Here is a 12,415-nt window from a genome sequence, read left to right as displayed (position 1 = left end):
ATTGTTTCTTTCCTGTTCTTGAAACATTGTTGGTCTCTCTGCTTCTGGTTACTTAACTCCCTGGCTCATCAGTTGACTCAGTTGAACTCGAACTCAGAAATCTGTGAAGAAAACTGGTTCTTCTGCATTTGTCAGATTACTGATAAATTATTATACAAGCTTAGATGGGAAAGATACTTAAATGAATGTAGCTACAGTAATACAGCTGAAAAAGGTGACCTTAAATTGCCAATCAAAATACACTATTGAATGTTTCAATGAAGATATGATTAATTAGAATAGTTTTTTTTTCTAACCATGTTAATGTGTGAAAAGAGCAAGGGAGGAATTTTTCTACTTGAGGTATCTGAACCGTTTTCTACTTAATTTCCAATTCCCTGCTTCATGTGTTGTTTCTTTAAGATGTAGTTATTTAATGGGCAGGTGGCATAGGGATCTTGTATGCATTCTTTCACTCCCCAAGTGGTCACAACAGTCAAAGCCAGGAGGCAGGGATTCCATCCAGGTCTCCCACTTGGATGACAGGGACCCAAGTGTTTGGGCCATCATCCGCTGCCTTCCTAGGCACGTGAGCAGGGAGCAAGGACAGAAGCAGAACTGTCCTTCACTCTGGAATGGAATTCTGCTATCACGGGTGGCAACTTCCCCAACACTGACCCCACAAGTTGTGAGGTAGTATTTGGGCCGCTCCCATTTTTTTCCCCTCCAAAGTATTTATTTTTAATGTACACATTTTATTGTGTATACTGTATACATTATAAAAAATACACCCAAAAATAAATGCTTTCTGTGACACATTAACTTGTGGGCCATCATCCTTTTGGTAAAATCTGATATGTGCCTTCTATTCGTATAAACTGATCCACAAGAATTCCTTAATGAGGGGGCCTTAGAAGGGAACATGGAACAGCTCGCTGCCTGGCTCAGCTCTGGTTATTTCAGACATTGATGCATAAAACGGAAAAAGGAAATGCCTCCCACTTTTATATATATAATAAATAAATCAGTATCTTTAAAACCTGGATAATATTTTAGTTGGCAAACTAGCTTCATTTTAAATGTATGCTTTTTGGGTTTAACCATAATCTGTCACATAATATTCAGTTATATATCTATATCTGTATACCTATAACTATATATCTGTTGTCATCAGTGAGATTTGTGCAATTTTAATGTCTTTGTTCTCCAAAATATTGTTCTATATTAGACTCTTACATGCCAAACACCCATCAGCTGCTGATATGAACAAGATGAGAGTCCAGAGTAATTTTTAAGTCTGCACAGGAGTTTTGAATTCTGTCACTCATTTGTCTGGCATTAGCACTGAGTCCTCCTGACGTCTGGATAAGTTTTATTTAGTAGTAGAAAGAACACAGTAAAGCGTGTTAACCATTCGACTGTGGGCATTGGAGGCGGGAAGGAGAACTCAAATATATCCTCTTTCCAGAAAGTGTGCAGGGGGAGAAGTAATGTCATTTGACTTTAGGAACTGGTAGTTAAGTGCTTTTACTTAGCCCTTTCTTTATAATTTAAGATCACAGAATAGCAAGAAGGAGGTTGGAGGGTTGTGGCTAAACAACTTGAGTTTAGGAGAACTGCTTGTTATCAGTACTCTGGAAAATTTTAACTATAGCCATTTAGAAATACTTGACATGTTTTAATGGAAAGAAATTTAAAGTTTTAAAATAAAATATCAGGTGTTTCTGGAGCTACACAATTGTTGGTTTTAGCATTCTTCTGTTCAAGGATGTCCTCTTTTTATTGGGCTATATAGTGCCTAAAATATAACATAAAAACTATGGTTTTTTTTTTTTTAAAGATTTATTTTTATTATTTTTTCATTGGAAAGGCGGATATACAGAGAGGAGAGACAGAGAGGAAGATCTTCCGTCCGATGATTCACTCCCCAAGTGAGCGCAACGGGCCGATACTATGCCGATCCGAAGCCAGGAGCCTCTTCCGGGTCTCCCACGCGGGTGCAGGTTCCCAAAGCTTTGGGCCGTCCTCGACTGCTTTCCCAGGCCACAAGCAGGGAGCTGGAAGGGAAGCGGGGCTGCCGGGATTAGAACCGGCGCCCATAAAACTATGGTTTTTTCACTACCCAAACCAAGACTTGGGTAGTTTTTTTTTTTTTTTTCAGTAGAGATGTGTAATGTCTATCAATAAGTGCCTAAACTTCCTTGCCAGCTTATCTAGAAAGGGTAATGATCCATTAGAAATCTCAATAATTCTTTCCTTAGTTAGTCAAAGATTCAAGAAATATTTGTAAACCAGACAATAGGCACCAAAATTAAAAAGAGATCACGGTGCATTTGGTCAGTGATGGTAATATCCAAACTTAAGAATTTTATCAGCAATGTGCATTTATTATTATTATTATTATTATTATTATTATTATTATATTGCATAGTTTGCATAGTCAGACAGAGAGGAGGAGAGACAGAGAGGAAGATCTTCTGTCCATTGACTGGCTCCTCAAGTGACTGAAATGGCCAGTTGGTATGCTGATTCAAAGCCCGCAGCCAGGAGCTCCTCCAGGTCTCCCACACAGGTGCAGGGTCCCCAGGCTTTGGGCCGTCCTTGATTGCTTTCCTAGGCCACAAGCAGGGAGCTGGATGGCGAGTGAAGCCGCAGGGATTAGAACTGGCGCCCATATGGGATCCTGGTGCATTCAAGGCGAGGACTTTAGCCACGAGGCCACAGTGCTGGTCCCAACTATATATATATATATATTCTCATTGAAGGAATCTGTCCATCAACCCTTTGAAATCAGTATTATTGCCCATAAAGATGATCATTCAGTCTTATTTTGTATTTTACAACCTAGTCTTAGTCTGTATTATCAATATGAGTAATTTCTTACACAGCCTGTCTCCTCATTTGGGGTGATGACTGAAATAAATTTCTTGAAAGAATGTCTCATGTACATGAGCTAGTCTTTGATTAATTAGAAGACTTTGTATGATACAACTTGAATTAGTATGTCAAAAGAAGGAAATGTGGAAGGTCTTTGCATCTTACCATGGTTGAATATATACTTAGTATTAGGATTTTTAAACAGATTATGAATGGAGAGATCACCTTATATTGTGTTCTGGGCCTGGTGCAGTGGCCTAGTGGCTAAAGACCTTGCCTTGTATGCACCACAATCCCATGTGGTCACCAGTTTGTATCGCTGCTGCTCCACTTCCCTTCCAGCTCCCTGCCTGTGGCCTAGGAAGACAGGAGAAAATAGTCCAAAGCCTTGGGACCCTGCACACATGTGGGAGACCTGGAAGAAGCTCCTGGCTCCTGGCTTTGGATCACATCAGCTCTGGCCATTGTTGGAACCTGGGGAATGAACCAGCAGATGGAAGGTCTTCCTCTCTGTCTCTCTTCTCTGTAAATCTTTCTAATAAAAAAGAGAATGTGTTCTATTTGATAGACAATGACTCTGAAATGTCTAGTATATAATTACCGTGAAATAAGGAAAGAGTAGATTATCTTTAAATTTTACCACCAAAGCTGACCCTTATATTTTTTACAGTAGTTAAGGAAAGGGAATATGACATTCAGACCTTTTTTTTTTTAATTGAATGTGGCACTTCCCTGAATTTATTTTTAAAGATTTATTATTTTTTAATTGGAAAACCTGATATTACAGAGAAGAGAGAAAGAAAGATCCTCTATCCACTGGTTCACTCCCCAGGTGGCTGCAACAGCCAGGGCTGAGCTCTCCCGAAGCTAGGCACTTTGTCCTGGTCTCTCACGTGGATGCAGGGTCCCAATGCCCTGGGCCATCCTTTACTGCCCTCCCTGGCCGCGAGCTGAGAGCTGGAAGGGAAGTGGAGCAGCTGGGATTCCGGCAGATGCAAGGCAAGGATTTTAGCCATTGGGCTGTTGTGCCAGGCCCCCTGAAGTAAAATTTTAAAACCGATTTATTTAAGAAGTAGTTACCCATAGAGAAGGAGTAACAGAAAGATCTTCATCTGCTGATTCATTCCCTCATTGGTGTGATGGTCAGGAATGACGCAAGCAAAAGAGGAACTTCGTGCAGGCCCCACGCAGGAGTGTGGATGCCCAAGTACTTGAGCAGCCTCCTGCTGGTGTCCTGGGCATTAGCAGGGACAAGAACTAGTAAAGGCTTAGCCTGCTATTCCACAAGGACTGTCCAGTTCAAGCACTTAAACTTCTATTCAGTTTTTAAAGATTGATTTTAATTTGAAAGAGCTACAGAAAGAGGAAGAGACAACCACAGAGATCTTTGATATGTGGGTTCACTCCCCACATGGCTGCAGTGGCCAGGGCTGCGGCAAGCCGAAACAGTTTTGCTGCTGTCAGCAAAAGAGGAAGAGGCCTCAAAGGCGTTATTGCAGTATAGGCTGAGTGAATTTCCAGCTCCCAAGTCCAAAGTTAACTTCAGGTGATTACAAAGCATGATAGTGAGATCTTTTTTTTTTGAATCAAAAACAGGATTTAATTTAACAGTGTATTAGAAGAAGTGTTTGGATACTCAGCTGATATTCGTATGGCACTTTGACTTCAGAGTTCTTTATAATTATTTCATATAAAATAATCCATCTAGTGCCATGTTTTTAATCTATTTTAACTTGTTATATTTTTTTCTTCATACTATTTACCACTTAATACTGACTTTGTTTTCTACTAGATTATAAATTCTGATGACAGGATTGTTTTAAAGATTTACTTTTTGTGTTGGAAAATTAGATATACAGAGAGGAGGAGAGACAGAGAGGAAGATCTTCCGTCCGATGATTCACTCCCCAAGCATCCACAACGGCCGGAGCTGAGCCGATCAGAAGCCAGGAGCCTCTTCCGGGACCCTACACGGCTGCAGGGTCCCAAGGCTTTGGGCCATCCTTGACTGCTTTCCCAGGCCACAAGTAGGGAGCTGGGTGGGAAGTGGAGCTGCCAGGATTAGAACCAGCGTTCATATGGGATCCCAGCGCATTCAGGACGTTAGCCGCTAGGCCATGGCACCAGGCCCTACAGGATTTTTTTGTTTATTGTTTTTTTCCCATTGCCTAGAACAGCCGCTAACATATAGTAGCTTCTTGATGTGTACTTACTGATGTTGAGTAAAATAACCTTGGTATTCCTTAGAGTTTGTTTTCTTTGAATACATGCTCTGTAAATGTCAACACTAAATACTTAACTAAGAGTTTTTTAAAAGGGAATAATTTAGTCTTTTTTTTTTTTTTTTTTTTTGAAAGACAACATTAGGGAGAGAGAGCTTCCATCTGCTCGTTCAATCCCCAGGTGACCAGAAGTGAGGCCATCGGGATTAGAACCGGCACCCATATGTGATCCCGGCACATGCAAGGCGAGGACATAAGCTGCCAGGCTACCACACCAGGCCCTAATTTCCTCAGATTTTTGAAACAATAATCTTGTAGCTCAAAATTTAGATCAGTAATGCTTACTGTTGGGGCTCTTTACCACTTAATACTATTTACCACTTAGATTTTTGTCAAGAATGCTATGGGCAGTCCTCTGTAGTAATTAGATCATGTGGTTTTTGATAAATACCTTCATGCACTAAATGCATTTAAAGTAAAACTTCACTAGATTTTTTGACAAAAAATTTAAATAATTACAGCATTCTTTGTATTAGTGTAAATACCAGTAAATAATTTCTGGCAAAATACAAAAAAAAGTTTACCAAATTTAACACAGTATATGACTTTGTTTTGCTCCATATTCATTTCAAACAATTATGAAGCAGCAACTAGAAACTTACTTTGAAAGGAGCCCCTAGGAAGTTTTGTTTTTTTTATTTTCGATTCTTTGCTGGGATTTGTTCCGAGATTGTTATTAAGTAACCACTAAAATTGGTGAGAAAAAAAAATGCAAGAAAAGTTATGTTACATGAAATAAATGGACACAGTTGTAGAAGTAATAAGTAAACAACTTTTTTTTTTGGATTTAAAAACTTATTTATTGGGCCCGGCGCGGTGGCGCAAGTGGCTAAGTCCTGGCCTAGCACGCCCGGGATCCCATATGGGCGCCGGTTCTAATCCCGGCAGCCCCGCTTCCCTTCCAGCTCCCTGCCTGTGGCCTGGGAAAGCAGTCGAGGACGGCCCAAAGCTTTGGGACCCTGCACCCGCGTGGGAGACCCTGAAGAGGCTCCTGGCTTCGGATCGGCATAGTATCGGCCCGTTGCGCTCACTTGGGGAGTGAATCATCGGACGGAAGATCTTCCTCTCTGTCTCTCCTCTCTGTATATCCGCCTTTCCAATGAAAAAATAATAAAAATAATAAAAAAAAAAAAATAAAAAAAATAAAAACTTATTTATTTGAGAGGCAAAAAGACAGGGGGCGGGCTCCATTCCTCTGGTTCTTTTTTTTTTTTTTAAAGATTTGTTTTTATTATTTTTTCATTGGAAAGGCGGATATACAGAGAGGAGAGACAGAGAGGAAGATCTTCCATCCGATGATTCACTCCCCAAGTGAGCGCAACGGGCCGATGCTATGCCGATCCGAAGCCAGGAGCCTCTTCCGGGTCTCCCACGCGGGTGCAGGTTCCCAAAGCTTTGGGCCGTCCTCGACTGCTTTCCCAGGCCACAGGCAGGGAGCTGGAAGGGAAGCGGGGCTGCCGGGATTAGAACCGGCGCCCATATGGGATCCCGGGTGTGCAAGGCGAGGACCTTTAACCACTTGCGCCAGTTTTATAGGTACTGGGATTCCCACCACCCCTCCCATAACCTTGCCCCCATGGTGGATTCCTCCACCTTGTTGCATGACCACAGTTCAAGTTCAGTTGAGATTCCTTTATTGAAAGCATATACCAAGCATAGAGACCCTCATCTTATTGTCCAGATAAGTTCAACGACTTTTTGGAGAGACCTTCTCTGGTCTGAAGGTAGAGCCAACAGAGTAAAAACCCAATCAATCAAAAGCCCCAACATTGACATTTCCACACTTGAGGTGCATAGCAGTTATAGGAGGGTGTGCAGAGAAATCTTCGGTACCTTGGTGAGGAGCACTTGCTCTGTGTCCTACCTAGTAAGGTATGTGTGAGTCCATGCTGACCAAGCTTTCCTTGTTCTCTGTTTGTCTATTCTAATGTGTGTGTGTGTGTGGAGGGAGGCTCTGGAGCAACCCTGACAGTCATTGCAGAGAGGGTGGGCGCAGTTGTAGAAGTAGTAAGCAAACAACTTTTTTTAAAAAAAATATTTTACTGATGGCAGAGTTGTAGCGAGTGTAAGAGACAGAGATCTCCCATCCAGTGAGCCACTCCCCAGATGGTCACGACAGCCAGAGCTGGACCAGTATAAAACTAGGAGCCAGGAGCTTCATCCAGGTCTTCCCTATGGGTACAGGGATCTGAGGCCTTGGGCTGTCCTCCATGGCTTTCCCAGATCATTAGCAGGAAGTTTGATCAGAAATAGGGCAAGCCAAGACCCCAAATGGCTCCCATGTGAGATGCTAGTACTACAGGGCAGAGGATTAATTTATGCCACCATGTTGGCATAAATTACCAGCATACAACTTTCAAAGAGTTGGATATGCTAGCCTGGTTTTGGTTTGTTTAAGATTTGTTTCTTTATTTGAAAGGGTAAACACAGACATGTAATCTTCCAATACTGGTGAGGTCGAAGTAAGGACCTAAGAGTTTCATCTGTGTTTCCCACATGAATGAGGGGGTCACAAACACTCAGTCCATCTTCCTCTGCTTCTCCCGGGCCATGAGCAGAGACCTGCATCAGACACAGAGCAGCTGGGACACAGACCAGAACCCACATGGGATGCCAGAGGCAAGTCAGTAGCTTTATGTGCTACAACACAGTGCCAGACCCAGCACCCAGATACCTTGCAGGAAGTAATAGCAAGGGCCTGGCACAGTGGCCTAGCGGCTAAAGTCCATACCTTGACCGCACCAGTATCGCAGACAGGCGCCAGTTCTAATCCCGGCAGCCTCACTTCCCATCCAGCTCTCTGCTTGTGGCCTGGGAAAGCAGTCGAGGACAGCCCAAAGCTTGGGACCCTGCACCTGTGTGGGAGACCTGGAAGAGAGAGGTTCCTGGTTCCCGGCTTCGGATTGGCACAGCACCAGCCGTTGCAGTCACTTGGGGAGTGAATCATCGAACGGAAGATCTTCTCCTCTGTCTCTCTTCCTCTCTGTATATCTGACTTTGTAATAAAAAATAAATCAATCTTTAAAAAAACAAAAAGAAGTAATAGCAAAGTGAAAGAGCTGTCAGTTACTTTAATTGATCATGTTGGTTATATAAATTGTAGGTGATCTGCATAAATAACCCATCTTAAGAAATAGTGCTAAAAATTAGCCAAAATCAGTTTTATTTAAAAATAACAAATATTTATGTATTTAATATGTTAGGGTAGGTGGAATTTTTAATGGAATTTACTGTATTTTGATACTTTTGGGTTGTTTGTTGTTTACTTGTTTTATTAATTTTCGGGTCCAGTGCAATAGCTTAATAGCTAAAGTCCTCACCTTGCATGTGCCAGGTGTCCTACAAGGGTACCTGTTCATATCCCAGCTGCTCCACTTCCCATCCAACTCCCTGCATATGGCCTGGGAAAGTAATGGAAGATGGATGGCCCAAAGCCTTGGGACCCTGCGCGCAAATGAGAGACCCAGAAGAAGTTCCTGGCTGCTGGCTTCAGATCGGCTCAGTTCTGGTGGTTGTGGCCACTTGGAAAGTAACAGATTTTTCTGTCTCTCCTTCTCTCTGTATATCTGCCTTTCCAATAAGAAAAGGATAAAATAAATCTTTAAAATTTTAGTTTTCCTCAACTGTAAGCAGGAATTTTTAGAAAGGCAACATGACTAATTTTGTCATATTTGTAATTGTGTGAGTGCCTGGTTAGATGGAGAAGCTACACTTTTTTTTACTGATAAAGAAGAGCAAATGATAGTGGTGCTGATAAAACCATTCCGAAATTCATTTTGGATATAAACTACATTCTTTCCTGATGACCCAAGGAAAATGAAGATCTAGGTGTCCTTCATTAGATAATATGAAGTTTAATGCAGATAATTGTATTTGCTGATTAATTCAGATTCAGGTACTTGAGCCATGCTATGCTGCCTTCCCAGACACATCAGTAGGGAGCTGGACCAGGAAAAGGCACAGCCAGGATTCTGACTGTGTGCGGCTCATACGGAACACCAGCCTGACCTGATCTACCGCCGTGCTTATTCTCTTAAATCACTTTTTAAATTTTTATTTATTTATTTGAAATATGTATTTATTTTTATTGGAAAGGCAGATATACAGAGGGAAGATCTTCTGTCCAATGAGTCACTCCCCAATCAGCCACAGCAGCTGGAGCTGAGCCTATCTGAAGCCAGGAGCTTCTTCCAGGTCTCCCACGCGGGTGCAGGGTCCCAAAGCTTTGGGCTGTCCTCGACTGCTTTCCCAGGCCACAAGCCGGGAGCTGGATGGGAAGTGGGGCTGCGGGGATTAAAAATGGCACCCTATGGGATCCCGGCACTTTCTGGGCGAGGACTTTAGCCACTAGGCTATTGCTCCTGGCCCTATTTATTTTATTTGAAATGCAGAAAGGAACAGACAACAAAATCTCCCACTAGTTCACTCCCCAAATAACAGCAGCAGTGAGGCCTGGGCTAGGCAGAAGCCAGGAACAAAGAACTCTGTGGATCTCCCATTTTAGGCCGTTTCCTGCTGCCCCCTAGGTATGTGTTAGGGAAGATGGAATCTGGTACAGGAAGCCACGTGGCGCTTCTACTCCTGACCAAACGCCTCACCTAGATCATTTAAATGCTTTATTTTTGCTATCCTCTGGCTTGAGCTGTTTTCTATATGCTGGAGGTCTAATAACTCTGAATTTTGTATCAGATTGGTCAGTTTTCCTGAACTTAAATAAGTCCTTAAGTGTATCCCTGAAGTATATACTAAATCAGATTTTAAATACAACTTCTGTCCCTTCTGTGGTAATTTAAAGGAGGTATTATCATGCGATTGTTTCTTTCTTAAGAAACCACCAAGAGCAGGAGTTAATTCACAGGTGAAGAAAAAGAGAACAGAATGGTTACATAGACACTGGAGAAGATGTGATTCCTATAGAGGGTGGAGTTCAGACTGTTTGAAAGGAAGGACTAACAAGGACTATGTAGACAGTTAAAATGAGGCCCTAGAAAGCCATGTGAAGAAGTTGATTATTGATGGTTTTTGTCCCGTAATTTCTTAAATTCCCTTTAAAACGTTAATCATGACATTTCACAGGTTGAATTTAGTTGTTTAAGTCACAGTTTTTGTCGTTTGTCAATCTGAAAGCTTAGTTTGTATTGAATGTTCTTAAAAGATGCCAAGTTGTTTTTACAGCAAGTAGTGTGGCTTAGACCATGTAAACCATGAGAATGATCGCTGGGGTGGGTGTCGGGGCAATACGGATTAAGCCATTGCCTGGGGCACGCAGTAATTCAGCTTCCTGCTCATGTACCTGGGAGCCCACAGGCTTGATGTCCTGCCACCTGTATGGCTGATCCAGATGGAGTCCCTGGCTCCTAGCTTTAGCCTGCACTAGCCCTGGCTGATGTGGGCATTTGTAGAGGGACTGTGTCTGTCTGCCCCTCTCTGTGTCACCTCAACCTTTCAAATAAATAAAATCTTCAGGAGAAAAGATCTACACTTGAAAAAGGGATCTTGGGGATAAATGGTCAGAGACATGTGGGAACTTTGTCTTGGGTTGAAGTGCTAAATCCTTAGTTCTATGTTGTCGCTTCATTGGGTATTGCCATATGCCAACTCAATTTTTCTTGAGCTCCAGTCTTCAGCTTCACTCCCTGAGTGCCCACAGTAGCCAGGGTAGGCTAAGTTGAAGCCAGGAGCCCAGGAACTTAGTCCAGACCCCTGTGATGCATGACAGAGACCCACAACCTGAGCCATCTGCTGCTGCCTCCTGGACTGGGGTGTGGCTCTACTCCTCTTCAGCCTGATATGTTTGGGGGTCAGCTTGAATTGAATTGGAGAATTCTCAGATCTGTGTTTCCATCCATTTCTAGAGACCGTTCCCTTACTCACAGGACAAAGCAATACACTTTTCAGACAGAACTTTTCAGAAATACAGAAGCAGAAGTTAAACAAGTAGCTGAAGAACTAAACTGATGACAGGAATAACTTACCAAATAGTACAAGCCAAAATAAAAAATCGTAATTGCTTTATATAAAAGACCTACTTGTTTACAGAACTAAAGATAAAATTAATTCAGTGGTATGAGCTTAAGGGGCCAAAGTGGAGCTCCCATAATGGTAAGATTGACAAATTGTATACAAGGAGTCATTCTTTGTACTTTTGAGGAATGATGCCAAATGAGAATCTTACATCAGCTTCAAGGATAAGAAATGACATTCAGTATTTGAAACAAAAAAAGCACTAAGCTGAAGTTATTGATTATTTAAGATAAAAGCTGTCTGTGTCAGAAAGTGCGTCCCCTAAGGAGAGGACACTTGTAGGTTTCTTGGAAATCATGAATTTCAGAGACTCATGTACTCGCAAAAGCACAAGAAATTGTGAAAAAAAAGTTGTTGATGTTCAGTATTCAGAATTGTACATGTTAAAATGAGTCAATTCTTTTTAAAAGATTTATTGAATATACAGAGGGGAGGAATGATAGAGAGAAAGATCATCCATTCATTGAAAAGCCGGGAACCCAGAGCCTCTTCCGGGTCTCCCATGGAGGTGCAGGGTCCCAAGGCTTTGGGCCGTCCTCGACTGCTTTCCCAGGCCACAAGCAGGGAGCTGGATGGGAAGTGAGGCTGCCGGGATTAGAACCGGCGCCCATATGGGATCCTGGCACATTCAAGGCGAGGACTTTAGCCGCTAGGCCATGCCGCTGGGCCCAAAATAAATAAATCTTAAAGGGTCCCAAGTTCTTGGGCCATCTTGACTGCTTTCCCAGGCCACAAACAGGGAGCTGGATGGGAAGCAGGGCTGCTGGGATTAGAACTAGCACCCATATGGGCTCCTGGTGTATGCAAGGACTTTAGCCGCTAAGTTACCATACCAGGTCAATGAGTCAGTTCTTGATTGACTGACTTAGAAGTCAGGAGCCATCACTAGTTGGTGAATTTGCAGAGTCATGTTCACCAAGGCAAATTCAGATTGTTAACAATTGATGAAATTTGCTTGGAGCATCTTGTAGTTACCATGATTGAGATTTTATAAAACCTGGGGCCAACATTGTGGCATGGTGAATTAAGCTGCTATCTGCAGGGCCAGCATCCCCAGTGAACACCAATTCAAGTCCCAGGTGCTCCACTTCCAGTCCAGCTCCCTGCAAATGTGTCTGGGAAAGCAACAGAAGATGGCTGATGTTCTTGGGTCGCTGCTGCCCACATGAGAGACCCACAAGAAGCTCCTGTCTCCCAGCTTCAGACCACCAGCTCTGGCTCTTTTGGCCATTTGAGGAGTGAACCAGCAGATG

The 12,415-nt window shown here is 42.6% G+C and overlaps 1 protein-coding gene across 1 annotated transcript in view; it reads left to right on the top strand.

The window, feature by feature from the left end:
• The window catches only part of RAP1B (RAP1B, member of RAS oncogene family), a 40,919-nt gene that overhangs the window by 16,783 nt on the left and 11,721 nt on the right, over positions 1 to 12,415 (top strand). The window lies entirely within an intron of this gene.

Source organism: Ochotona curzoniae, unplaced genomic scaffold, assembly GCF_017591425.1.
Source record: "Ochotona curzoniae isolate NIBS_2020 unplaced genomic scaffold, NIBS_Ocur_1.0 contig_1014, whole genome shotgun sequence".
Classification (NCBI taxonomy): Eukaryota; Metazoa; Chordata; class Mammalia; order Lagomorpha; family Ochotonidae; genus Ochotona; species Ochotona curzoniae.
This window is presented reverse-complemented; position numbering and strand designations above follow the sequence as displayed.